At 42.7% G+C, this 27,902-nt stretch overlaps 1 protein-coding gene and 1 long non-coding RNA gene across 3 annotated transcripts in view; one reads left to right on the forward strand and one right to left on the reverse strand.

Annotated features, from left to right (window-relative positions):
* The first annotated feature begins 1,022 nt into the window (after positions 1-1,022).
* The window catches only part of LOC130282569 (uncharacterized), a 148,231-nt gene continuing 121,351 nt past the window's right edge, over positions 1,023-27,902 (forward strand). The window contains exon 1 of one of the 2 annotated variants that reach the window (XR_008846452.1): positions 1,023-1,090. This is a non-coding gene — a long non-coding RNA (uncharacterized LOC130282569). The remainder of the gene's footprint in view (positions 1,091-27,902) is intronic. The other variant, XR_008846451.1, reaches the window with a different exon arrangement.
* Positions 27,223-27,902, reverse strand: part of GHITM (growth hormone inducible transmembrane protein) — a 71,621-nt gene continuing 70,941 nt past the window's right edge. The window contains exon 9 of the mRNA XM_056530931.1: positions 27,223-27,902. This exon is cut by the window's right edge and continues 218 nt beyond it. The gene's annotated coding sequence lies outside the window, so the exon portion shown is untranslated.

The raw sequence follows: 27,902 nt of genomic DNA on the forward strand, positions 1-27,902 counted from the left end.
AGACTACAGAGATACAATATAGGTGTTGGTGAACTACAAAACCCAGGAGACTACAGAGATACAATAGAGGTGTTGGTGAACTACAACTCCCAGGAGACTCCTGATACAATAGAGGTGTTGGTGAACTACAACACCCAAGAGACTACAGAGATACAATAGAGGTGTTGGTGAACTACAACTCCCAGGAGACTCCTGATACAATAGAGGTGTTGGTGAACTACAACACCCAAGAGACTACAGAGATACAATCGAGGTGTTGGTGAACTACAACTCCCAGGAGTCTCCTGATACAGTAGAGGTGTTGGTGAACTACAACTCCTTTATACACTCAAACAGCAGAAAGCTGACACGGCATGCTTGGATGTATAGTCTTACAACAGCTGGAGTCACCTCTGCAACTCCAAGCATGCACATACAGCAGAAAGCTGACAGGGCATGCTGGGATTTGTAGTCTTGCAACAGCTGGAGGCACCACTGGAATTCCCAGCATGCCCGAACAGCATATAAAATAACTGGGCATGCTTGGAGTTGTAGTTGTGAAAAAGATGGAGGGACCCCTATCAGGACAGTTTTATAGACAAACAATTATGTTTTTTTTTTTACCATTTTTACTTTCACTCCCCACACTACAGTGAGCACGGAGGCAGCTGCTTCATCACTGGACAGGAGCCAGCATGGGGAGGGGGAGATGAGCAGAAGGGGAGGGTGTATGCATAGGGGAGGGAGATGTGGGCGTTACAATATAATAATTTGCTCGGGGGGATAGAACAGGGGGAGGGCAGCAGCTTACAGGAAGTAAGCACAAGGCATGATGGGAGATGTCGTTTTTCTTTCACTTGTCCTCAGTAATTCATGTGCTGATAACGGGAGAACGACTGGGCCAATTTTGATGGGGGAGACATCGTTGGAAAGGACCTATTAAATGAGGTAAAAAAAAGTTTTTTTGCCCAGCACTGCAGATGTCCTTTAACTTCAGAACTTCAAGATATTAATTTACACCCCACTTTTGCTTTTCTTTCTTTAGATGTATGTTCTCTATACTCGAATATTAATACTGACCTCGGCCTGATGGTGATTCAAGAACTCCTATGTAAGGATTCCACTTTACATCCTGATCAAGCTTAATTTATTTTACAATCTTTTATTCTTAAACACAATATATTTTCATTTAATGGCACTGTCTATCAACAGATCAGAACCTGTGCTATGGGATGCGCTTCCCCCAAGTTACGTTAATTTATTTATGGGGTCTTTCGAAGCGCTCCACATAGCACAGTCTCTGATCTATTCCCCTTTTATTTTTTTGTTGTTTTATAGACGACCTGTTCTTTTTATGGACAGGTTCTGAATCCCATGCTCATGATTTTACACATATAACAGAAAAAAAGAAGGGAGGGAGAGACAGACAGGAGGCGCCACCTGTGCCATTATTCTGATAGGAATCAGTAATGATAATGCGTATGAAATGTTGCTAACCTGGTGATGTTGTACGCAGAGTACAACATCTAATCAAGCGTGTCACCCGATTCCGGGTAGAGAGCCGGGAGCTGCCCAAGGTGATCCCGTGTCGGAGGAGAGGTGTCTCATGGAAGCAGGAGAAAAGAAACCTTGTTGCGGCGCTCGCTCGGCAGTGATTTGCGGTAGCCAGAGGAGGTGTATATATACTCAGTACAAGTAACCAATACGGAAAGGTAAAATAAGAAAACGAAGTGCAATGCATTCATTAAATAAAATGACGGACTACGCGTTGCGAGGGGCAAATCCCCTCTTCATCAGGTCCAATAATCTGGCAGCACTACATGGCATCAATATATATGAAAAAAGCCCACGAACCACGGACAAAGCAAATCCAAGCAAAAGCAAAACATGGACAAGCAAATCCAAGTAGTATGTAACATATGAAAAAAGCTTCCTTACATAAAACAATCCAGCAGCACAATATATAAACATTACTCCTCTGAGAGGTGTATACAAATATATAAAAAAAACAAGCATAATATAAAGGAGGCATATTATAATATCATAAATGGTTCTCTCTCCATAGTACAAGCCTCCAGTATTAAATTTAAAAGGTGCAATGAAATAGCGCATAAAAATAATTCACCACACCTCAAACTATCTACAACAGGTATCACTGTGGCTGGAGATTGTATGGGAGACAACAGGATTCCCGTTAAATAATAATAAAAATTCATTTAGTAATATATTTTATACAATATATTTTTTTACCCATAGGGAAAAAAAATATATTGTATAAAATAATATATTACTAAATGAATTTTTATTATTATTTAAGGTGAATCCTGTGGTTTTACCTGTGGTCTCCCATACCATCTCCGGCCACAGTGATACCTGTTGTAGATAGTTTGAGGTGTGGTGAATTATTTTTATGAGCTATTTCATTGCACCTTTTTAGTTTAATACTGGAGGCTTGTACTATGGAGAGAGAACCATTTATGATATTATAATATCCCTTCTTTATATTATGCTATTCTGCTCCCTTATAATATGCCTCCTTTATATTATGCTTGTTTTTTTTTTTATATATATCATAAATGGTTCTCTCTCCATAGTACAAGCCTCCAGTATTAAAGGACCCAGCCAATTTTCACTGTAGGACCCGGCCATTTTTTGCACATCTGACCACTGTCACTTTAAACATTAATAACTCTGGGATGCTTTTACCTTTCATTCAGATTCAGAGATTGTTTTTTCGTGACATATTCTACTTTATGTTAGTGGTAAAATTTTGTCAATACTTGCATAATTTCTTGGTGAAAAATTCAAAAATTTGATGAAAAAATACTTTGAAGCTCTCTGCTTTTAAGGAAAATGAATATTCCAAATAAATTATATATCGATTCATATATACAATATGTCTTCTTTATGTTTCCATCATAAAGTTGACATGTTTTTACTTTTGGAAAACATCAGAGGGCTTCAAAGTATAACAGCAATTTTCCAATTTTTCATCAAATTTTCAAAATCGAAATTTTTCAGGGACCAGTTCAGTTTGGAAGTGGATTTGAAGGGCCTTCATATTAGAAATACCCCACAAATGACCCCATTATAAAAACTGCACCCCTCAAAGTATTCAAAATGACATTCAAAAGGTTTGTTAACCCTTTAGGTGTTTCACAGCAATAGCAGCAAATTAAAGGAGAAAATTCTAAATCTTCATTTTTTACACTGGCATGTTCTTGTAGACCCAGTTATTGAATTTTTACAAGGGGTAGAAGGAGAGAAATCTTCCTAAAATGTGTAACCCAATTTCTCTCGAGTAAGAAAATACCTTATTTGTGTATGTCAAGTGTTCGGTGGGCGCAGTAGAGGGCTTAGAAGGCAAGGAGCGACAGCAGGATTTTGGAGAGTGAGTTTTTCTGAAATGGGTTTTGGGGGGCATGTCACATTTAGGAAGCCCCTATGGTGCCAGAACAGCAAAAAAAACAAAAAAAAAACACATGGCATACTATTTTGGAAACTACACTCCTCAAGGCACGTAACAAGGGGTCCAGTGAGCCGTAACACCCCACAGGTGTTTGACGACTTTTCGTTAAAGTCCGAGGTGTAAAAGATTTTTTTTTTCACTAAAATGCTAGTTTTCCCTCAAATTTAAAATTTTTACAAGGGGTAATAGGACAAAATGCCCCACAAAATTTATAACCCCATCTCTTCTGAGTATGGAAATACCCCATGTGTGGACGTCAAGTGCTCTGCTGGCGCACTACAATGCTCAGAAGTGAAGGAGCGCCATTGAGCTTTTGGGAAAAAAAATTGTTTGGAATGGAAGTCAGGGGCCATGTGCGTTTACAAAGCCCCCCGTGGTGCCAGAACAGTGGACCCCCCCACATGTGACCCTGTCTTGGAAACTACACCCCTCACAGAATTTTAATAAGGGGTGCAGTGAGTATTTACACCCCACTGGCGTTTGACAGATCTTTGGAACAGTGGGCTGTGCAAATGAAAAATTAAATTTTTCATTTTCACGGACCACTGTTTCAAAAATCTGTCAGACACCTGTGGGGCGTAAATGCTCACTATACCCCTTATTACATTACGTGAGGGGTGTAGTCTCCAAAATGGGGTCACATGTGGGTATTTCTTTTTTTTGCGTTTATGTCAGAACTGCTGTAAAATCAGCCACCCCTGTGCAAATCACCAATTTAGGCCTCAAAAGTACATAGTGAGCTCTCACTCCTGAGCCCTGTTGTGCGCCCGCAGAGCATTTTATGCCCACATATGGGGTATTTCCATACTCAGGAGAAATTGTGTTACAAATTTTGGGGGTCTTTTTCTTCTTTTAACGCTTGTGAAAATAAAAAGTATGGGGCAACACCAGCATGTTAGTGTAAATTTTTTTATTTTTTTACACTAACAAGCTGGTATAGCCCCCAAGTTTTCCTTTTCATAAGGGGTAAAAGGAGAAAAAGCCCCACAAATTTTGTAATTTCTTTTTAGTACGGAAATACCCCATATGTGGACCTAAACTGTTTCCTTGAAATACGACAGGGCTCAGAAGTGAGAGAGCTCCATGCGCATTTGAGGACTAAATTAGGGATCGCATAGGGGTGGACATAGGGGTATTCTACGCCAGTGATTCCCAAACAGGGTGCCTCCAGCTGTTGCTAAATTTCCAGCATGCCTGGACAGTCAGTGGCTGTCTGGAAATGCTGGGAGTTGTTGTTGTGCAACAGCTGGAGGCTCCGTTTTGGAAACACTGCTGTACAATACGTTTTTATTTTTTATTGGGGGGGGGGGGCAGTGTAAGGGGGTGTATATGTATTTTTTTACCCTTTATTATATGTTAGTGTAGTGTAGTGTTTTTAGGGTACATTCGCACTGGCGTGTTACGGTGAGTTTCCCGCTAGGAGTTTGCGCTGCGGCAAAAAATTTGGCGCAGCTCATACTTGAGGCAGGAAACTTACTGTAAACCTGCCCGTGTGAATGTACCCTGTACATTTACATGGGGGGGGGGGGGCGCAAACCCCCAGCTGTTTCAAAACTACAACTCCCAGCATGTACTGACAGACGGTGCATGCTGGGAGTTGTACTTTTGCAACAGCTGCAGGCACACTGGTTGGAAAACCTTCAGTTAGGTTCTGCTACCTAACTCAGTATTTTCCAACCAGTGTTCCTCCAGCTGTTGCAAAACTACAACTCCCAGGATGTACTGATCGCCGAAGGGTATGCTGGGAGATGTAGTTATGCAATACCTGGAGGTACACAACTACAACTCCCAGCATGCCGAGACAGCTGTTTGGGCATGCTGGGATTTGCAGTTTTGCAACATATGGAGGGCTACAGTTTTAGAGAACACTGCAAAGTGATCTCCAAACTGTGGTCCTCCAGCTGTTGCAAAACTACAAATCCCAGCATGCCCAGACAGCAAACAGCTGTTTGGGCATGCTAGGAGTTGTAGTTTGGCAAGATCTGGAGGGATACAGTTTAGAGATCACTGTATAATGGTCTCTAACTGTAGCCCTCCAGCTGTTGCAAAACTACATATTCCAGCATGCCCAAACAGCTGTCTGGGCATGCTGGGAGTTGTAGTTTTGCAACATCTGGAGGGCAACAGTTAGAGACCACTTTATAGTGGTCTCAAACTGTACACTCCAGATGTTGCTAAGCAACTCACCAGCTTCCGTACGATCCAGCCGCACGCCGATCTCCGTCGCCCGCCCGGATGGGTAAGTGGATCTTCATCGCTGGTCCCTGTCGTTTCCCCATTCTGCCCCGCCTATTGTGGGTGGGCAGGACGGGGAAAACGAAAGTTATTCCTCCCGCCCCCGATCTGCTATTGGTCGTCGCTTCTGGCAATCAATAGCAGGGATAGGAGGGGTGGCACCTCTGCCACCTCCCTCCTATCCCTTTAGGGGATCGTAGGTGACTTAGACAACCGCGATCCCCCTTATATTCCGGGTCTATGACCCAGAATCGCAAGTGTGAATTCACTTGCGATTTTCCGCGATCGCCAACATGGGGGGCTCTAATTACCTCCCTGGGCGTTTGCACGGGATGCCTGCTGAATGATTTCAGCAGGCATCCCGGTCCGATCCCTGCCCGGCGCACGGCGGGGACCGGAACTGCCCATGACGTAACTGCACGTCATGGGTCCTTAAGTACCAGGGCTTCATGACGTACACGTACGTCAAGTGTCCTGAACAGGTTAAATAATAATAAAAATGTATTTAGTAATATATTTTATACAATATATTTTTTTACCCATAGGAAAAAAAAATATTGTATTTGTTTTTTTTATATATATTTGTATACACCTCTCAGAGGAGTAATGTTTATATATTGTGCTGCTGGATTGTTTTGTTTACGGAAGCTTTTTTCATATGTTACATACTACTTGGATTTGCTTGTCCATGTTTTTCTATCAGCCCGTGGTTCGCGGGCTTTTTTCATATATATTGATGCCATGTAGTGCTGCCAGATTATTGGACCTGATGAAGAGGGGATTTGCCCCTCACAAAGTGTAGTCCGTCATTTTATTTGACGAATAAATTGCACTTCGTTTTCATATTTTACCTGTCCATATCGGTTACTTGTACTGAGGATATATACACCTCCTCTGGCTACCACAAGCCACTGCCAAGCGAGGGCCGCAACGAGGTTTCTTTTCTCCTGCTTCCACGGGACACTTTCATGCTCATGATTTTGTTACTCATCTCAATTCCAATAAGTGGGGTTTATAATTCACCCTTAATTTTTGCACTGACAGTATTCATTTTCTGGATTTAGAGATTGGTTATATATTTCATCTATTTTTGTATGTGTCAGAATGTGTTTATACTGCGTCCTTCACATTGGTATATTTATTTATACATATGTAAATTAAAAGATGTTGCAGTATCTTGTAATAACTTTTTTATTGGACTACCAGAATTTTGTAGAGACAAGCTTTTGGGATTCCTCCCTTTATCAAGTCCAATAAAAAAAGGTATTACAAGATACTGCAACATCTTTTGATTTGCATCTGCATCACTGGAATAATACAGCTACTCAAATGTATTATTTATACATATATATTTGTATTGCATATAATTGCATGTATTTTTGTAATATATGTTTTGCACTATTCCTCTTATTTTAAATATCCCCTCCCTCTGTCTTTACTGACGTAGCTAATTACTATTCCTATAAAACATCATCTCATGTGTTCCCTGTTATGCCTGATGAAGCTGCTTTCCCGCAGAGAAACGGGTTGCATCTTCGGAAATAAACTACCTTGCTTTTAACTGATCTTCCATTTGCATCCTGTGCCACGTGGAGCTGGCGTTCTCCCTGAAGCCAGACCGACTGATCACCATTGCCTAGCTGGAGGGTTGCGGATACCTTCTCCTTTGATGCGTTTACCATTGTTGTATATGTTGCTACACAACCACCTTTGGTGAGCGGCTTTCTCATTTTATCTTTACATTGAGGATCCCCCCTTTTTATTACACCAAGAAGCGCTCTCTCATCCCCTTTTTTCTAGATTGGATGCGGCAAAGGCATTTGACAGGGTGGAGTGGGAATACTCGTAGGGGACAATGAGATCGTTTGGCATAGGGGAGGAATTTATTAAAATGGTGAAAATACTGTATAACAACGCATAAGCAAGTGTGGACTTGAATGGAGACTCCTCAAGATGGTTCTCCCTCTCTCGGGGGACCCGACAGGGATGCCCATTTTCCCCTCTTTTGTTTACTCTGTTTATTGAACCTCTAGCAACCCAGATTAGAGATGATCCAAAGATAGGTTTTGGAGCAGGGGACAAAAGGGATAAAATATCCCTATATGCGAATGACCTTCTGCTCTATCTAAAGACCTTCATACCTTGTTGCCCATGGTTATGGAAAAAAATCTAAATATTTGGAAAATCTCAGGATTGACCATAAATTGGGAAAAATCAATTTTGATGCAGTTAGGACAAGGTATAGATTTGGGCAACCCCGTAGTAAAAATGTAAATACCTGGGGATACAGATATCGAGGAGTGTACAGGAGTTCCATCAATTAAATACCTTTCCTGTGATAAGGGAAGTGGAAAGGAAGGCTATAGCCTGGAATAAGCTACCAATTTCTAAAACAGATAAATATAGAAATTGTACATATAGTGATTATAAAAGCTATAATAATTCCGAAACTGCTATATTTGTTCTGTAGGACTCCCATATGGTGTGGAGATCAACTGTTTAAGCAAATTATTGCTATTTTTAACTCCTTAATTTGGGGGAGGAAGTATACAAGAATAAAGGTGGAATACCTTTGTGTACAAAAAGATAAAGGTGGATTATCATTCCCGACATTAACCCCTTAAAGACCGGGCATTTTTCGGTTTTCGCTCTTTCGTTTTTTCCTCCTTACCTTTAAAAAATCATAACTCCTCAAATTTTGCACCTAAAAATCTGTATTATGGCTTATTTTTTGCACCACCAATTCTACTTTGTAATGATATCAGTCATTTTACCCAAAAACCTACGGCAAAACGGGAAAAAAAATCATTGTGCGACAAAATTGAAAAAAAAAAAACAGCCATTTTTGTAAATTTTGGGGGCTTCCGTTTCTACGTAGTACATTTTTCTGTAAAAATGACACCTTATCTTTATTCTCTAGGTCCATACAGTTACAAGGATACCCTACTTGTATAGGTTTGATTTTGTATTACTTCAGAAAAAAATCATAACTACATGCAGGAAAATTTATACATTTAAAATTGTCATCTTCTGACCCCTATAACTTTTTAATTTTTCCGTGTTCAGGGCGATATGAGGGTTAATTTTTTGCGCCGTGATCTGAAGTTTTTGTCGGTACCATTTTTGCATTGATTTGACTTTTTGATCGCTTTTTATTCATCTTTTCATGATATAAAAAGTGACCAAAATACGCTATTTTGGACTTTGGAATTTTTTTGCGCGTACGCCATTGACCGTGCAGTTTAATTAGCGGTATATTTTTTTAATTCCGACATTTACGCACACGGCGATTCCACATATGTTTATTTTTGTTTTTATTTACACTGTTTTTTTTTTATTATTGGAAATGCCGTGTGATTCAAACTTTTATTAGGGGAAGGGATAATTGAAAGGGTTAATGATTTTTTTACACTTTTCTTTTGCAATATTATAGCCCCCATAGGGGACTATAACATTGCATTTACTGATCTTTAACAGTGTTTAATGCTTCTCCATGGGGATGCATTGATCAGTGTTTTTGGCGATTGCTCAAGCCTGGATCTCAGGCTTGAAGCATTCAATCGGCGATCGGACTGCAGGAATGAAGGTTAGAGACCTTCCTCCTGTAGTACAGCTGTTCGGGATGCCGCGATTTCACCACGGCGATCCCGAACAGCTCCCTGAGCTAACCATCACTTTTTACTTTCACTTTTAGATGCGTGGCTCAGCTTTGAGCGCGCGGCTAAATGGTTAATAGCGCGCGGCACCATGATCAGTGCCGCACGCTATTAGCGGCAGGTCCCGGCTTCACTATGACCCTGGGCCCGCCATGATATGATGCGGGATGACCGTGGGACCCTGCGTTATATCACGGGAGCGGGACCAAGGACGTACTCATACGTCCTTGGTCCTTAAGGGGTTAAAATTATTTTTTAGCCACCCAACTTGCTTGGTTTATTGATTGGTGGAATGATGGATTGTTGAGATAAGTATTCAAAGGTTTCCAAGGGAAGTCTAAAAATATACTCGACATTTTGAAATCTGGTGAAATGGAAGTGGGGGAGTACAGGAAAAACCCAGGGGTGGATTGTTTGATCATGACCTGGGCAAGGCTTAAAAAGATCATGGGAGTCCAACATAGTTTGGAAATATCTACAATATGGCATAATAAAAAGATAGAGGAATTCTATCAACTACGGTCATTAAAAAATATAGAAGAGAAGGGAATTAGGAACATTTCTAAGGGTAAGCTTATTAGATAGGAGGACCTTAAAAAAAGTTTGATTTGGAAGAAAAAGCATGGTACGAATAAGCTAAAATTAGATATGCATTCTTGGCCACCAAAGAGAAAGGAAATCTTCATTGTAGAGAATCTCTGGGATCTACTAGAAAAAATTGTTTATATAAATTTGCTACTATTTTTTTCTTTCCTATTTTATTAACACCTGGTAGTAAAGACAACAGAAAAGACTAAATTCAAAAGTAAAATGGAACAGAGACTTAGGGGAGATCGGAGAGGAGGAATGGGTTAGGATATACAGGAATGTAAATAGGTGCTCATTTAATAGTAATCACAGATTAACGCAAATATGGATCCTACATAGAATCTATTATCGCCCTAAGACACTGCACAAAATGGGGAAATGACTGGACTCTAGTTGCACAAGGTGTTGGGAGCAGGATGCTGATTTATACCATATGTGGTGGGGGTGCACTGAAATTCGAAAATATTGGAATGATGTCTATATGGAAATTGGTAGAAAGGTGGGAGGGGATATTAAAGATATGCCGCAATATCCTTGGTGGAGAAGGGGGAAAATCAGGATCAAAGAAAAGAAAGTAGACATAAAGGTAACCAGCAACAGAAGAATGCAGCAGCACACTGCCAGCACAAGGATATAGGTGAAACATGAACATGCACATAAAACATGGAGGCTATACAGCTATGGTGTAATAGATGCAAATGTGAAACTATGAGATAGTGAGGCACTTAGCTCGCAAATTTGTCTCCGCCGGCGGTCAAATAGCTTGGACCGTCCCACCGCGATAAGATGGCATCATTGGGACGGACCCTACACTGTGAATATGCCTCTGTGTGAACAGTTCAGTAAGCATGGCAGGATCTGGAACATCCAAGACACCTTATATACACCTGGTAGAGGTGGGTGGGGTGCAAGGCCAACATGGAGGTAGCCACTCTCCATGTTTTATCTGCATGTTCATGTTTCACCTATATCCTTGTGCTGGCAGTGTGCTGCTGCATTCTTCTGTTGCTGTATATTTAGCCTAGTAGCGTGCACCTGTAGGCCAGGTCCATATAATAGTTTGGTATCAACTAAAGTGCTGGCTGACTTATTCTTTGTCTGTATTACACATACGGGGGAGTGGCTACCTCCATGTTGGCCTTGCACCCCACCCACCTCTACCAGGTGTATATAAGGTGTCTTGGATGTTCCAGATCCTGCCATGCTTACTGAACTGTTCACACAGAGGCATATTCACAGTGTAGGGTCCATCCCAATGAGGCCACCTTATCGCTGTGGGACGGTCCAAGCTATTTGACCGCCGGCGGAGACAAATTTGCGAGCTAAGTGCCTCAGTGGATTTCTCTGCCTCAGCATTACGTTCAAAATTTTTGGTCTGCTCAGGTTCAGAGGATTTCCCACCTGACTTCTCCTTAGTCTCCACTTCAGAGGATTTCCCACCAGGTTTCAGCTCAGTTGTAAGGATCCGGACTGGTAGCAGGTAGCGGTACTGGAAGTGGATCCCCTGTGTCAGTGAGGGAATGGTGTGGACCATACCGGAGGATCGGTTTTAAGTAGTTACTGGTTTTCACCAGAGCCCGCCGCAAAGCGGGATGGTCTTGCTGCGGCAACTACCAGGTCGTGTCCTCCGGTAGCGGCTCAACCTCACTAACTGCTGAGAAAGGCAGAGTACAGAAGGGACAGGCAGAGGCGTAGTCAGACGTAGCAAAAGGTCAGGGCAGGCAGCACAGATTCAGAGGCGGTAGTCGTAAGCAACAGGTTCGGCAACAGGCAAGGAGTACACAGTAAATGCTTTCTCTTGGGCACAATGGCAACAAAGATCCGGCAAGGGGAGGAAGGGGCAAGATACATTTATAGGAACAGCTATTATTGAATTGGGCCAGGCACCAATCAATGGTGCACTGGCCCTTTAAATTTTACACAGCCGGCGCGTGCGCGCCCTATAGTGCAGGGACGCGTGTGCCGGGAACCACGTGACCGGGAAGCAGAGGAGAGGGTCGGAGCGGGTGCGGGTAAGTGAGGATGGGACGCGCGCGGGGACATCCCGCAGCACGGACTGCTCCCCGCCGGTGACAGAAACAGAGTGTCCCCGGTCAGTGAGTCTGACCGGGGCACTCTGTGGGGACAAACGCAGTGAGCGCTCCGGTCCAGGAGCAGGGACCGGAGCGCTCAGAGTTACATCAGTCCTAGCTTCATGGGACTTCTTACAGGGCTTCACCTGAATCTTAGCATTAGAGGACTTTTTACCGGGCTTTAGAGAAAGCATCCCTGTATCCCGTAACTTCTGCCCTAGAAGCCTTTCTTGAGCCAATTCCACCATAGCTTGGTCTCTGCTCTCTTTTAGAACTTCCCGGTCCTCTTCCTTTTTCTCACATTTTCGCTGCTTACACTGGAGCTTAGCGGACTTCATCCTCTCACTGTCAAGTAACTCTGTCCCTGACAGTATCTTATGAAGACAGCAATTGTTTCCTCAACTGTTCACTGTCTGTCAGCACAGCCACCTGCTCGTAGAGTTGCGCTCCCAGCAAAACCAAGGCAGCTACGTGGGACCTTCTGCGCATTTCGTTCTGCGCTTCCAGGCTCTCTTAAGATCTTCATGTCATCTTCCAGCTTTATATATTTCAGCTGCTCACTCTTTAGCTGTGCAGAGATCATCTTCTCACTGTCCAGCAACTCTTTCTTGGTCTTCTCTAACGTATTGATACATTTTCCACTCTCACCAATCTGTTCAGATAGATCTGAGATCTCCTGTTGCAAGTTCTGGTTTTCATGTTTCAGAGTCTCAACTTGTTCCAGGGCCTCCTCATACTGCTCATGGAGCAAGTCATTGTCATGACGAGCAGATTGAAGAGCATGTGCAAGGACATTCTTCACCTTGACTTCCTCCTCAAGTTGTCTTTTAGCTTTAGAGACACTCCAGATTGCTGGCTAGAGCATCAACTTCCATCTTCATTTCATTCTTCTCTTTTTCAATTTTTTCCATGGCTCCTAGCCTAGCCTTGTGATCACTCCGCAGAGCCTAATATGCACCATGTAGAAGACTCACTTCTTCCTGGAATGACATCCGCTTGGCCAGACTCTCCACCCTCCTTGCTGGTCACAAGACCCTGGGAGCAGGACAGTTCATCCTGCAGAGCCACAAACTCACTTTTGTGGTGCTCCATGACTTTTTCCAGCTGAAGCCTCGCTTCTTGCTCTTTCTTAAAGTCAGCAAGCGATTTGTCCCTCTCCTCTTTCAAGCGATGTACCTCTTTTTCTTTCTCAGTCAACTTCACAGAAACCATCTGCAGGGATTCTTCCAGATTCTGGATCTGCTCCAGTTTTTTCCCAAGGCCAGCTCGTCTTTTCCGAGACCTTTTACTGACAGCGGTCTCCTCACTCTCGCTATTAAGACCTTGAGACATCCTCTGGTCCTCTGTCAGACACTCGACCCAGCAAATCTCCATCTCTAGACGAAGTCTTCCCCTTTTTCGGGGTTGCGGACACTTTTGCCTTGTCATCATCATCAACAACAGGTGCCATCGACACCTGGCACTCTTCCTCTCCCCCCACGTTGGCAACTCTGGAGACTCTCGCTGAACACTCCCGTCGGACCGGCAGTCCCTTGACGGTAAGTTTGTTGCCCCTAGCAACAACTTCAATGGCTCTTGGCACCAGCGAATCCGGGTGATTCCCAAACAGTTCCTCTGAACTGTCTCTCGGCTTCTTGGCAGGCTTTTCTTTTGTCTTGTCAGTCTCTCCATGGCCTGGCAAAAACTACTAGGGCTCCTGGGTCTGCAACAATATTTGGTCCAGCAGTTCGACCTTCCTGGTTATGACCTCTCTCTGGTTCAGACGCCACATGTTCTTCACTTAGGACTGTCGGTGACCGTAAGCGCAGCCCCCAGCTCCACCTTATTCTTTTCCGGAGTTTTGGTTTTTCCACAGCCATCTCCGTAGCTTCTTTTCCAGTCACCTGTTTAACTTGACTCGCGGACTGTTCTTCAGCTCCCCTAGTGGTCTGGCACACTCCCACCTCAGATCTACCTAGGGTCTGCTGACACTCCAAGTCCCCCGTTACTGTCCCCCTCCTATGTGGTGCAAATCAAGTGTTTTGAGCCTATCAGGTGTTCCTGCTCTAGTCACCTGACTATCTTCCCACAACTGCTGAAAAAAACGGAAAATCCTTCCCCAGCACTACTTCATACTCTTAGGTAGGCTCTATTGCTACCTTGTGACTTGCGGTACCATAGGGAGTAGAAATACACACATTAACTGTTTTATAACCCCAAATACTGGCTTGTATAGACATTACAGCAGGGTCTGGCTTTCTGCAGCTGGTCTTTACCAGACTTATTACACATTTTGGATCTAACAAAACCATCATCTTTTAACCTATTTCCAGCTCACACAGGTTTTCTTTTGTCCTGCGAGAGGTGGCAACAGTACTCTTTACATCAGAACACATTAACATAAGTGTTACAAGAAAAACATTATCAGCCTTCATGGGTTCACAATATACAGCACCATTCATACAGTCCAGTAGACACACCCCAGTCCTCACTACTTCCGGAACCTTTGGGTGCGAACTCTCAGGTGCACTCTCAGCATCCCACAGCTGCCAGAAATACGGAAAGTCTCTGCCCAGTACAATTTCAACTGTAAGTTCCGCAAATACCTCCATCATATGGCTTACTGCCCCAAAACATGTATCAAAGGCAATTTGAACAGTCTTATCGGGCTCTGGGCGGGACTTCACAAAGATAATTATTTCCGGCTTAATCCGAGATACAGTCTAGCAACAATCCAAGTCCACCCACAGTGGGATTCCGCCCACCAACAACTCACGGGACCTCGGCTTTGTTGTGGCCCACGTCGGTTGCCCCAGCAACCGATGTCGTCCTTTTTCCCAGAAAAAAAAAAATCTCGATCTGTTGCCCCTAGCAACGCTCCTCCACAGACATCATCCTGTACTTGAACTCCTCTGCTGGGCTCATCCGACTTGCGATCTTGCAGGGGGTTGCTCCTAGCAACATGTTTACTGCACCTTGTCCTCTGGTTGCCCTTAGCAACAGCGTGCCCGCATCCTCCACCAAAATGTGACGAACCGTCTCAGGGATTAGCTCTCGGATCGTCCTGGTCACTTGCCACGGGACACGTTTCTCACAATAACACAGCAGACCACAGTTCCTCATACAAGACTGTCTCCTTGCCAGCTTTATTTCCACAGGTTGCAGGTAAAAACAAAACTTAAAGGAGTACTCCGGTGCACACTTTTTTCATGTTATTCCGTCCGGGCTGCAAAATAAAAGAAAACGCACTTTATCTTACCTGCCAACGAGCCCCCGGAGCTCCGGTACAGGTGTTCGGTCCCCGGGCTGTATTCTTCTTACTTCCTGTTAGCCCGGCACGTCACACGGAGCTTCCGCCTATCACTTGCCGCAGCGATGTCCCGCGTCGGCCGGTGATAGGCTGAAGCTCCGTGTGACGTGCCGGGCTAACCGGAAGTAAGAAGAATACAGCCCGGGGACCGAACACCTGTACCAGACTCGTTGCTCGTTGGCAGGTAAGATAAAGTGCGTGTTCTTTTATTTTGCAGCCCGGACGGGATAACATGAAAAAAGTGTGCACCGGAGTACTCCTTTAAACAGGAACAAAATAAAGACCTAGACCATCTGGTCGCTGACTATAACTCTTAGCATGCCCTGTTTATCAACTGGTGAGCTTCCCTCATCCAGTTAAAAACCTGTGCCACCTGCAACCTGTTTTACTACCAGTTCACAGCCGAACTTGGACCACTCGCAGCGCCTTCTGCGTGTTACCTAAACAGGGCCCATGTGTCTCCCCCTCTAACAGCCAGCATACTGTTTCCAAGGGAGAGCACAGATTCGACTGACTCTCCCTATTATATACACCTCCCTTCCCTGCTGCCTCATTACTTAAAGGGGTACTCCGATGAAAACCTTTTTTCTTTTAAATCAACTGGTGGCAGAAAGTTAAACATATTTGTAAATTACTTCTATAAAAAAATCTTAATCCTTCCAGTACTTATTAGCTGCTGAATGCCACAGAGGAAATTCCTTTCTTTTTGGAACACTGATGACATCACGAGCACAGTGCTCTCTGCTGACATCTCTGTCCATTTTAGCAACCATGCATAGCAGATGTATGCTAAGGGCAGCATGGTGGCTCAGTGGTTAGCACTGCTGCCTTGCAGTGCTGTGGACTTGGGTTCAAATCCCACTAAGGACAACAATAAATAAAGCATTATTATAACGTCAGCAGAGAGAACTGTGCTCGTGATGTTATAAGAGAGCATTCCAAAAAGAAAATAATTTCCTCTGTAGTATTCAGCAGCTAATAAGTACAGGAAGGATTAAGATTTTTTAATAGAAGTAATTTACAAATATGTTTAACTTTCTGCCACCAGTTGATTTAAAAGAAAAAAGGTTTTCACTGGAGTACTCCTTTAAGAAGCAGGTGAGAGATTCTTCAGGGTGAGCCAAGGAAATACACCCTTTCCTTGCCACCTTATCACAATATAAGTAGAAAAATTACTTGATTATAAATGTATAAACTATGAACAGTGTATAGGAATGTCTATACTCCACATTCCTACTTACCGATAATATTTATCTTGCTACAAACAATGTCCATAATTAGTCCATGTATTGTTGTCCATGTACACACATAGCGTCTTTTCTGTATGCTGATATAGAATTGTGTTCCACTTGCACCCTGTTCACATTGCCACTGTAGATCATGAAGGGCTGCAATTTCATTCCGTATTCAACATTTGATCATAGTTGAAGTGCAAAGATGCTCGACATGATTCGACAACAAATGTTTAACCAGTATACGGCTGGTTATAACCATACTTGAGTGCTCCAAGAGAACAAAGGTTGTATTTGTTCATTGAACGTCTTTAGTGTCCTTCCCAGTCCTTGGGACTACGTTATTGGTACAGGTAAGTAGACATGTTTTAATTCATTTCCGGATAGACTCTGCTATTATTAGATGTTAGTTCAGACTAGATGATGCGTTTAATTTATCTTTGTATGTATATTGCATCCAGTGTATTCCAGCATAGAAAGAACTAGGGATCGACCGATTATCGGTATGGCCGATATTTCGGCCGATAATCACGATTTTGGGCATTATCGGTATCGGCAATTACCTTGCCGATAAGCTGATAATGCCCCGCCCCCCGCACCGCGAGCACCCCCCCATCCGCCGCACCGCGAGCGCCCCCCCGCACCGCGTCGCACACCCCACCGTAGTGCTGGGCGGTATACCGGTATGGATTTTTGCCCATACCGCTATACCGGGCGGGCCCCTCCCCCACCCTCTGAATCAATAAAAAAAAAAATTTCACTTACCCGTAAGTAGAACTCCACCTAGAGAGTAAGGACCTGTTAGCTATGTCTATAGGCTGCAATAAATATGGTCCAACTTTTTACATGCTACATCAATATATAAATACTCTACGCACGATGTCAAAACTGCTGTAAATACTGCACAAATTGTCCATTAGTTCTTTCTATGCTGGAATACAGTGGATGCAATATACATACAAAGATAAATTAAACGCATCATCTAGTCTGAACTAACATCTAATAATAGCAGAGTCTATCCGGAAATGAATTAAAACATGTCTACTTACCTGTACCAATAACGTAGTCCCTAAGGGCTGGTAAGGACACTAAAGACGTTCAATGAACAAATACAACCTTTGTTCTCTTGAAGCACTCAAGTATGGTTATAACCAGCCGTACACTGGTTAAACATTTGTTGTAGAATCATGTCGAGCATCTTTGCACTTCAACTACGATCAAATGTTGAGTACGGAGTGAAATCGCAGCCCTTCATGATCTACAGTGGCAATGTGAACAGGGTGCTAGTGGAACACAATTCTATATCAGCATACGGAAAAGACGCTGTGTGTGTACATGGACAACAATACATGGACTAATTATGGACATTGTTTGTAGCAAGATAAATATTATCGGCAAGTAGGAATGTGGAGTATAGACATTCCTATACACTGGTGGCGGTCATAGTTTTTACATTTATAATCAAGTAATTTTTCTACTTCAAACATTTTAACAAGGACGAAATAAAATTTCATGTTTTAAAGGTTCCCTATTTTTTCTATATAATTTTTTTTTCATAAGTTTTGGGAGACCTCATCTTGTCGAGTGGACAGTAGCACACCTGAAAATGCCAAATAGTTGTTCGGTGCTCGCAGTTTCTGGGGCTGTGGTCAAGAGCCCACCATTTGTATACAAAAAAGGAATCTCGCTGCAGCACACAGATGAGGTGAAAAAAGATTAGTGGTTTATTCCGTAAAAAAGTGTTTTCACAGCAAGAGACGTTTAGACCAGGCTCACCTAGTCTTTTTCAAGCAGTGGAATAAACCACAAATTTTTTTTCACATCATCTGTGTGCTGCAGCGAGATTCCTTTATATATATATTAGCTTTTGCCCGCGGCTTAGCTTGAATTAAATTTGGGGTAACATAGATTAACTTTTTACGATCCTATAGTAATGAGGCCGCTCTGGGTAAAGTCTACAGGCATCCAAACAACCCAAAACATCTGCTGTTTCAGGGAATTGAAGATCGACATCCTCTGAGGAATTTTACCGAGTCTGTGCGCAGGGGAACCTGCCTTCTCGCGCTGCTTATATACTGACAACAGTCCTCATATCCCATCCTCCTATCTCAACCTCCTATCTCGACCTTCTATCCCAACCTCCCACCCCGTCCTCATATCCTGACCTGTAATATGTGTACCAGGTATTGAAATATCTCCAGCTGTACAGAAGTTATGTGGGAATATACATTCCTGGTTGTCCTACGGCAGCACAGTATGGGTTAAACTGGTCCCCCTGGACTTGTCAGAAGAGAGATACACAGCATAATTAAAGCATTAGCATAATTAATGAGCATCTCCTACACACCATAAATACCCCCCTATAACCACACACCACAGAGTTTTTTTTTCTTCTGGCTTTCAGGAAGAGATATTTGTTACAAACTTATAACTATAACCTATCCTTTTCACATTCTCTTAGGTATATCCGATGGTATTATACAGGACATTAGCTAGTCCTTGGATATCTACATAGGAGACTGTGAAGTCCTATGTGAGACAAAGGAGCTTAGGGGTACTGTGAAGTACTGAGGCTTTGCTCTGATTATGGAAGTCCTCCTACCGTGAGGCACAAGCAGGAGCCAAAATGAAGGACAGATAACAGCCGCAGGTACTGTGAAGCCTTTTTTTTCTGGTTATGGAAGTCCTCTTAACGGGAGGCAGAAGCAGGAGCCAAGACGTATAGCAGCTGGTACTGTGAAGTTCTGGAATGCGCACACTGTCATGCCCTCAGACAGGTACGCAAGCTACGAATAACACAGTGCGGGGCTCAGGCTTCCTGCGCGTGGTGCTGGCGGCCCGGAAGTGACGTCGGCAGAGGGGGACAGAGCGCCGCTGGTGCGAAGCGCACGGCTCCCGGGAAGGTAATAAAACAGAAGCCGGGCAGCAGGGCACACTGGGAAAGTAAGGTATGTTGTTCACCTTGTTACATATTCAATGCCAGGACATGTTATGGGCACTGTGAAGTGTCTTCAGTCTGTTAATAAGTATTGGGTAGTTACTGTGAAGTAACAGAGTGTACATATGGGGATAGGTACTGTGAAGTGACTTTAGGCCCAGTGTATATATGTTCCATATATGTATATATAGTTGTGTGGAGTTTTTATGGCCCTTCACAATTTAGCGTATCTGGATATACTTATGATTATAGTACATGTTTTCCTGTGTTGATTTCCTGGTTCTATGGAATATATATATATATATTGTATTATAGATGGCTGACGCAACTATGAGAAAGAAAAGAATCAGGAAATCTAAACACAGGCAGTGCAGATCCTGCTCACAACCATTACCAGATAATGCAGAGATGGATATTTGTGAAGAATGTTCCGAAAATTTTCAGCCTGCTGAGGAGGAGCACAGGTTTGGAGATGAGGCTGACTCTTTCTTTGACTGGTTTAAAAAGCGTATAGCAGCCTTTTTGACGGAAGAGGCTGCACCAGCGAAGAAACGCAATATTCATCACCGTGCTGTTTCCCCATCAGACTCAGATGACTCTAGATCTTGTTCTTCAGTAGAATAACAAGAGGCACTAGAAGATTACTATTTATTCCATAAGGATGATATGCACAACCTGGTCAAATCTGTAAAGCATGTGCTTGAGTCTGACCGTTCTACTGAAGGCAAGCTGCCTAGGGAGAGCTTATATTATTTCCCGGTATCAGGGGATAAGGTGTTCCCAGCTCATCCCGAAGTGAATAAGTGGTTTAAAACCAATTGGGAAAAACCTGATAAGCGAGTGGATGTAGGGTCACGGTTCAGGTCTGTGTATAAACTTTCATCACAAGCTACCACTTCTTGGTATAACCCACCAAAGGTGAATTTGCCAGTGGCAAAGCTGGTAAAGAAGTCGTACTTTCCATCTGAGGATACTTCTCTTTTGTCTAACCCAGTGTTGGGCAACCTTTTTTTTTTCAACTGAGCCAAATCTTGCCAAAATCACGATTGAAATTTATTTTGAGAGCCACATTTTTAAAACCGAAAATACATAGGATGGTACACTGTTTTTAGTTTCAAAAAGTTTTTATTATATGTGGGGGCACAAGACGGGGGGGGGGGGGGTCCTGTCATTTGCCACCACATATAATGCCCCCCTGCCATGTGCCCCTCATATATGATGCCCCCCTGACATGTGCCCCCTATATATAATACCCCATGTCCTGTGCCAGTCACAATATAATGCCCCCTGTCATGTGCCCCCACATATAATGCCCCGACATGTGCCCCTCACATATACCGTATATGCCGGCGTATGAGATGACTGGGCATATAAGACGACCCCCAACTTTCACAGTTAAAATATAGGGTTTGGGATATACTCGCAGTATAAGACTACCCCTCCTACCATGATGTACGGTACCTTGTAGTTCCCCCACATTAGGTAGGCAGCAGCTCCCCCACAATAGTAGACAGCTTCCCCCCCACGATATTAGGAAGTTCCCCACAATAGTAGGCAGCTCCCCCCCCACAATAGTTGGCAGTATAGTTCCCCCACAATGGTAGGCCACTCCCCCCCACAATAGTTGGCCGTATAGCCCCCCCACAATAGTTGGCAGTATAGTTCCTCCACAATGGTAGGCAGCTCCCCCCCACAATAGTTGGCAGTATAGTTCCCCCACAATGGTAGGCAGCTCCCCCCCCCCACAATAGTTGGCAGTATAGTTCCCCCACAATGGTAGGCAGCTCCCCCCCCCCCACAATAGTTGGCAGTATAGTTCCCCCACAGACATACAGCTTCAAGTCATATACAGTGTATGGCTGGAGGCTGTATGTCTGTATACTGGCCCCCCCACAGTGTTCCGGCCCGGGGTCACCATCTACTGCTATGGCCTATGGACCATAGCAGTAAGTGCCGGGACCGGAGGAGCGGTGACCGGAACACTGAAGATGACGTGCCGCTGGTCACTTACCAGGCTCCGGCCGGCGAGCGTCTTCCTCCAGTCCTCCTGCGCCTCTATGGTTGTACGCACGGGACGTCCCGTGCGTACAACCATAGAGAGGCGGAGGATCGCAGGAAGACCGCAGGAGGACGCGCGGCGGGCGAGGAATGGTAAGTGACCGGCAGACATCCTTATGTCCCGAAAAGAGATCATCCTGCCAGCCCTCTCGGAAGAGGAAGAAATTTCCAAACTAGATGTAAGGAGATCAGTTCTAGAATACATCGCCAGAACGCAGCCATTTAGATGCTCTGAACATCTGTTTATACAATTTGGAGGGAAATTGAGAGGAGCGAAAGCTGCAAAATCTACAATTACAAATTGGATAAAGAAAACCATAAGTTTCTGTTTCCAGATGGAGGGACTGGATCCTCCAAGAGATATAAAGGCTCATTCTACTAAAGCAACTGCAGCCTCTTGGGCAGAAGTATCATATGTCTCTCTACAAGAAATATGCAGAGCAGCTACCTGGGCAACTCCAACTACGTTTATGCAGCACTACCGGTTGGATTTCTCCAGCCCTAGGCAAAACAGTGTTGGAAGAAGCGTTCAAGAAGTAATGCCAGGAATGTCTTAAATTTTGCTTACCTGAAAATTTCAATTCCTGGAGTCCATAGGCAGCACAGGGATCCCACCCTAATAAATCATGCTTTAAAACCAACTCTGTGGTGTGTGGTTATAGGAGGGTATTTATGGTGTGTAGGAGGAGCTCATTAATTATGCTAATGCTTTAATTATGCTGTGTATCTCTTCTGACAAGTCCAGGGGGACCAGTTTAACCCATACTGTGCTGCCTACGGACTCCAGGAATTGAAATTTTCAGGTAAGCAAAATTTAAGACATTTCCCATTGATTTGCATAGGACTTTAAACAAAAACCCTGACCCCCACAAATGGGGGTAGTTCAGGGTTAAATTAACTATCCTATATTTTAAGTGGACATATAAGTAACATGTGACCAAGTATTATCGAAATATCTCTAGCTGTTTGGAAGTTATGCAGTAACATATTTCCCATAGACTTGTATGGGACTTAAAAAAAAAAAAAAACACAACCCCCTTTTCATCCCCTTAAAGGGGTACTCCGGTGGTCAACGTGTTTTTGCGTTTTTGACTTACCCTATTTGTTTTGTTTAATTTCTATTCTTGTTGTTTAGCCTACTCTATTTCCGTTCATTGTTGTCGTCTTTTTATCCCCCACTTTGTTTTCCTATCTTTGCTTCTATTTCCTGTTTCTTGCTGTGCTGAAAACTACAAATCCCAGCATGCCACATGCCTTGCTGGTTTGGGGCGGCTCCTTTTTTTTGTTTGTTTGCCCTTTACCCATCCTACTATTTTCCCGGGTCACCCCCCTTATACACAGCACACTAATATAATCAGCCTTGGATGGGATATACTGGCATACACATACAAACAGGACTACAACTCGCATGTGTCATTCAGGAGTCTTCAGTCTGTGGTATAACAACAGCATGCTTCTAGTCTCCTGGGGGTTGTAGTTCATCACACCCCTGTAGGGCATACACCAGTGTTTCCCAACCAGGGTGCCTCCAGGTGTTGCCAAACTACAACTCCCAGCATGCCCTGATAGCCTTTGGGCATGCTAGGAGTTGTAGTTTTGCAACAGCTGGAGGCACACTGGTTGGGAAACACTGGTGTAACATGATGTGTATGCTGAATAGGCTAGAACAGTGTTTTCCGACCAGTGTACCTCCAGCTGTTGCAAATCTACAACTCCCAGCATGCCCAAAGTCTGTCAGGGCATGCTGGGAGTTGTAGTTTTGCAACAGCTGGAGGCACACTGGTTTGTAACCACTAGCATACACACACACACAACAGGGACTACAACTCCCAGTATATGTCATTCAGGAGTCCCTGCCTCCCCCTTCACATATAGGGGGAGAGTTATCAAAACCTGTGCAGAGGACACTTGCCCAGTTGCTCATAGCAACCAATCAGCGTGCTGCTTTCATTTTTATGAAGGCCTGTGAAAAATGAAAGAAGCAATCTGATTGGTTGCTACGGGCAACTGGGCAAGTTTTCCTCTGCACAGGTTTTGATAAATCTCCGCCATAGTGATCATTCCCAGTATGAGATTTATTCCCCTGCAGTCCATACATCCCCAGCCCGTGCACCTTCTCATCCTCCCCTTCAGATAACACATCTTCTCTGTGAGGTCCTTAGACCTGCGTCCTCAGAATACAGAGCAGGGGGGAGGGGAAGTGAGGAGCTGTGTACTCAGCTGGATGAGTGGCTTATTCCTCTCATGCAGACATAAAAAAAATAAAATAAAAAAAAAAAAAGCTGTGACATCTTGTCCACAACAGACTCAGAACTGTGGACAACAGTAAAAGAAAACCATCTGAACTACAGAACTTCCTGCCCAACAAACAGGAAAGAAAAACACATACATGCCGCCAAAACATATAACATGTATATTGCAAAAACACAAAAAAAAATTAACCACTGGAGTACTCCTTTAAGGGTGGTATTTCGAAAAAAAATCCTCTTATTCCTTGTCTACGTCTTATAAACAACACCTGTGCAAAAATTCAGGTTTCTAGGTCCAAGGGTTTAGGCTGGGCATTGATGAGTCAGGTCTTCTCTTTTTATATTTAAGGTATATATATATATATATATATATATATATATATATACACACACACACACACACACACACACACACACACACACACACACACATATCTGCTTTATTATTATAAAAAAAAATTTAAAGGGCGTACCTGTACGCCCCGTCCCGGTGTTTAAAAGGGGATAACACCATGTCGGTCCTGGCTGCTGTTAGCGATAGCCGGGACCCTGGGCAAATGGCGAGAGTCTAAAAATGAAAGTAAACGCTTCTCGCCAGCTCAGTCGGGCTTATCGGGACATCGCGATCAGCTAGGACGCGAGCGGAGACACCCTTACCTTGCTCAGTTGCGTCCGATCGGCGTTTGATTGCTCCAAGCCTGAGCTACAGGCTTCAGCAATCGAGCCCTTATCTCGCTGATCCATGCTTTGCAGGGATCAGGGTAAAAGATCAGTGTGTGCAGTGTTATAGCTCCCTATGGGAGCTATAACACTGCAAAAAATAAGTGAAAAAAAAACAAAAACGTTAATTAAGGTCATTTAACCCCTTCCCAAATAAAAGTTTGTTTTTATTTACACTTTTTTTTAATGGGAAAAGGGGGGTAACTCAAACATATGTGGTATCGCCACGTGCGGAAATGTCCGGACTATAAAAATATCCAAAATAGCGTATTTTCGGTAAATTTTTATATCATGAAAAAATGAATAAAAAGCAATCAAAAAGTCCGATCAATACAAAAATGGTACCGCTATAAAAACTTCAGAACACGGCACAAAAACTGAGTCCTCATACAGGCCTGTACGCGGAAAAATAAAAAAAAGTTATAGGGGTTAGAAGATGAGAATTTTTTACGTATAAATTTTCATGCATGTAGTTATGATTTTTTTCCGAAGAACGACAATATCCAACCTATATAAGTAGCGTATCATTTTAACCGTATGGACCTACAGAATAAAGCTAATGTGTTATTTTAACTGAAAAATGCACTGCGTACAAAATGAAGCCCCCAATAGTTACAAAATGACATTTTTTCTTCAATTTTGTAGCACAATGAATTTTTTCCATTTTGCGGTGGATTTTTGGGTAAAAGGACTAATGTCACTGCAAAGTAGAATTTGTGGCGCAAAAAATAAGCCATCATATGGAATTTTATGTGCAAAATTGAAAGTGTTACGATTTTTAGAAGGTTATGAGGAAAAAAAAATAAAATAACTCCTGCGTTCTTAAGGGGTTAAGGACCGAGCCCATTTTGGCCTTAAGGACCAGAGCATTTTTTGCACATCTGACCACTGTGACTTTAAGCATTAATAACGCTGGGCTGCTTCTACTTATGAATTTGATTAAGAGAATGTTTTTTCGTGACATATTCTACCTTATCATAGTGATACATTTTCGCTGATACTTGCATCAGTTCTTTGTGAAAAACAAAAAAAAATTCATGAAAAATTTGAAAATGTCAAATTTTTCTAACTTTGAAGCTCTCTGCTTGTAAGGAAAAGCAGACATTCCAAATAAATTATATATTGATTCACATATACAATATGTCTACTTTAGGTTTGCATCATAAAGTTGACATGTTTTTACTTTTGGAAGACATCAGAGGGCTTCAAAATCCAGCAGCAATTTTCCAAAATTGGAAATTTTCAGGGACCAGTTCAGTTTTGAAGTGGATCTGTGGGGTCTTCATATTAGAAATAACCCATAAATGCATATTAGAAATACCCCATTATAAAAAACTGCACCCTTCATATTATACAAAATGATATTCAGAATGTTTGTTAACCCTTTAGGTGTTTCACAGGAATAGCAGCAAAATGAAGGAGAAAATTCAAAATCTCAATTTTTTACACTAATATGTTCTTGTAGACCCAGTTTTGAATTTTTACAAGGGGTAAAAAGGAGAAAAAGTAAGGAAATACCTCATATGTGAACGTAAAGTGCTCTGTGGGTGCACTAGAGGGCTCAGAAGCGAAGGAGCAACAATGGGATTTTGGAGAGTGAATTTTGCTGAAATTGTTTTTAGGGGGCATGTCGCCATTAGGAAACCCCTATGGTTCCATAACCACAAAAAAACAAACAAACACACATGGCATACTATTTTGTAAACTACACCCCTGAAGGCACGTAACAAGGGGTACAGTCAGCCTTACCACCCCACAGGTGTTTGACGGCTTCACTAAAATGCAGTTTTCCCAAATTTACCATTTTTTTCAAGAGTTAATAGAAGAGATTGAGTTACAAATTTTGGGGGGCATTTTCTCCTGAGTATGGAAATACTCCATGTGTGGATGTTAAGTGCTCTGTGGGCGAACTACAATGCTCAGAAGAGGAGGAGCGCCATTGAGCTTTTGGAGAGAGAATTTACTTGGAATGGAAGTCAGGGGCCATGTGAGTTTACATTGCCCCCGTGGTGCCAGAACAGTGCACCCCCCCACATGTGACCCCATTTTGCAAACTACACCCCTAACGGAATGTAATAAGGTGTGCAGTGAGCATTTACAACTTATTTGTCCTCATAGGGGACTATTTTTTAGCAATCAGATTACATATACTGAACAGTGCTATGCATAGCACTGATCAGCATTATGCTTGATCTCAGACAAGAGAAGAAGACCCCGGGATCATGGCCAGAGCAGGTAAGAGAACCTCTGGCCGCAAAGGGGTGAAATGGGCACGGTCATTAAATAGATTTTTTTACATATGATACAGCAGGTTAAATAAATAAGATTTGTAATTTACTACATGTAAAAAAAAATATATATGTATTTTTATGTTACTTCCATGGCCTTCTAAATCTGGCCACTTGGGGTCTCCCTTCTGGTCCAGACTGCATTCCGTATGCTTAAAAGGACAGACCTTAGTCTCCTGCTGGACTGGCAGGAGACCAAGGTCTGTGCTTTCAAGCAGACAGAATGCAGTCTGGACCAGAAGGGAGACCCCTAGTGGCCAGATTTGTAAGGCCATAAAAGTAACAAAAATATTTTTCTTTTTACATGTAGTAAATTATGAATCTTTTTTTATTTAACCTGCTGTATCGTATGCAAAAAATCATAATTTTAAGGCAGTGCCCATTTACTAAGGATTCATTCTGTAACCCACTTTTCAAACAATGAAAATCACTCAAACTAAGACGTATCAACATAAAAGGATTTATTTGATTCTTAACACATTCACTAGGAAAAAAAAAACACAAAAAAAAAAACATTTACAACCAAATGTAGCAAGCACTGTGAAATGTGATTTACACTTCAGCAAAACATAATTTATATGGCTACTATTTTATATACTGTCCAACAGAAGAAGAAGAAAAAAAAAAAGATTTTAAATAATGTTATCAAGTCACACAAAAATAGCAAAGAATTCTAGATTCCACGCACTGTATTTGCATGAAAGACTTTAAAAACAAAAAAAAAAAAAAAAAACCTGGTTAAAATCTCCCTGCATTGTCTAACAACTTCTCAGGATTGAAAGGGATAACATAAAATGTTATTTTCTGAGGTTGGCATAAATGCTCTCTTTTTGCTTCAGTAACTATGCTTTAAATATATGACATGACTTCATTAAATTCTGCTGCACATAGGTAATTGCAAACAAATCTTCTTACCTCTACACCCTCTGCATTTATGGAAGGCTTTAAGATGTACTGTTTTACCATGCAATTTAATTTCAGAATATGAAATCATTTTCTTTGCATCCTGCGCTATTTGTTGCTGCTGAAGAGATGAATGGTTCCTATAGCATTCTTTGTTCCGATCCTAAATTATTCTTATGATTTGTGTGTTTAGTCAGAGTAAATGCTTTTTTGAACAGATTCAATC

The sequence above is a fragment of the Hyla sarda genome, chromosome 7, assembly GCF_029499605.1.
Source record: "Hyla sarda isolate aHylSar1 chromosome 7, aHylSar1.hap1, whole genome shotgun sequence".
In the NCBI taxonomy this organism is placed as follows: Eukaryota; Metazoa; Chordata; class Amphibia; order Anura; family Hylidae; genus Hyla; species Hyla sarda.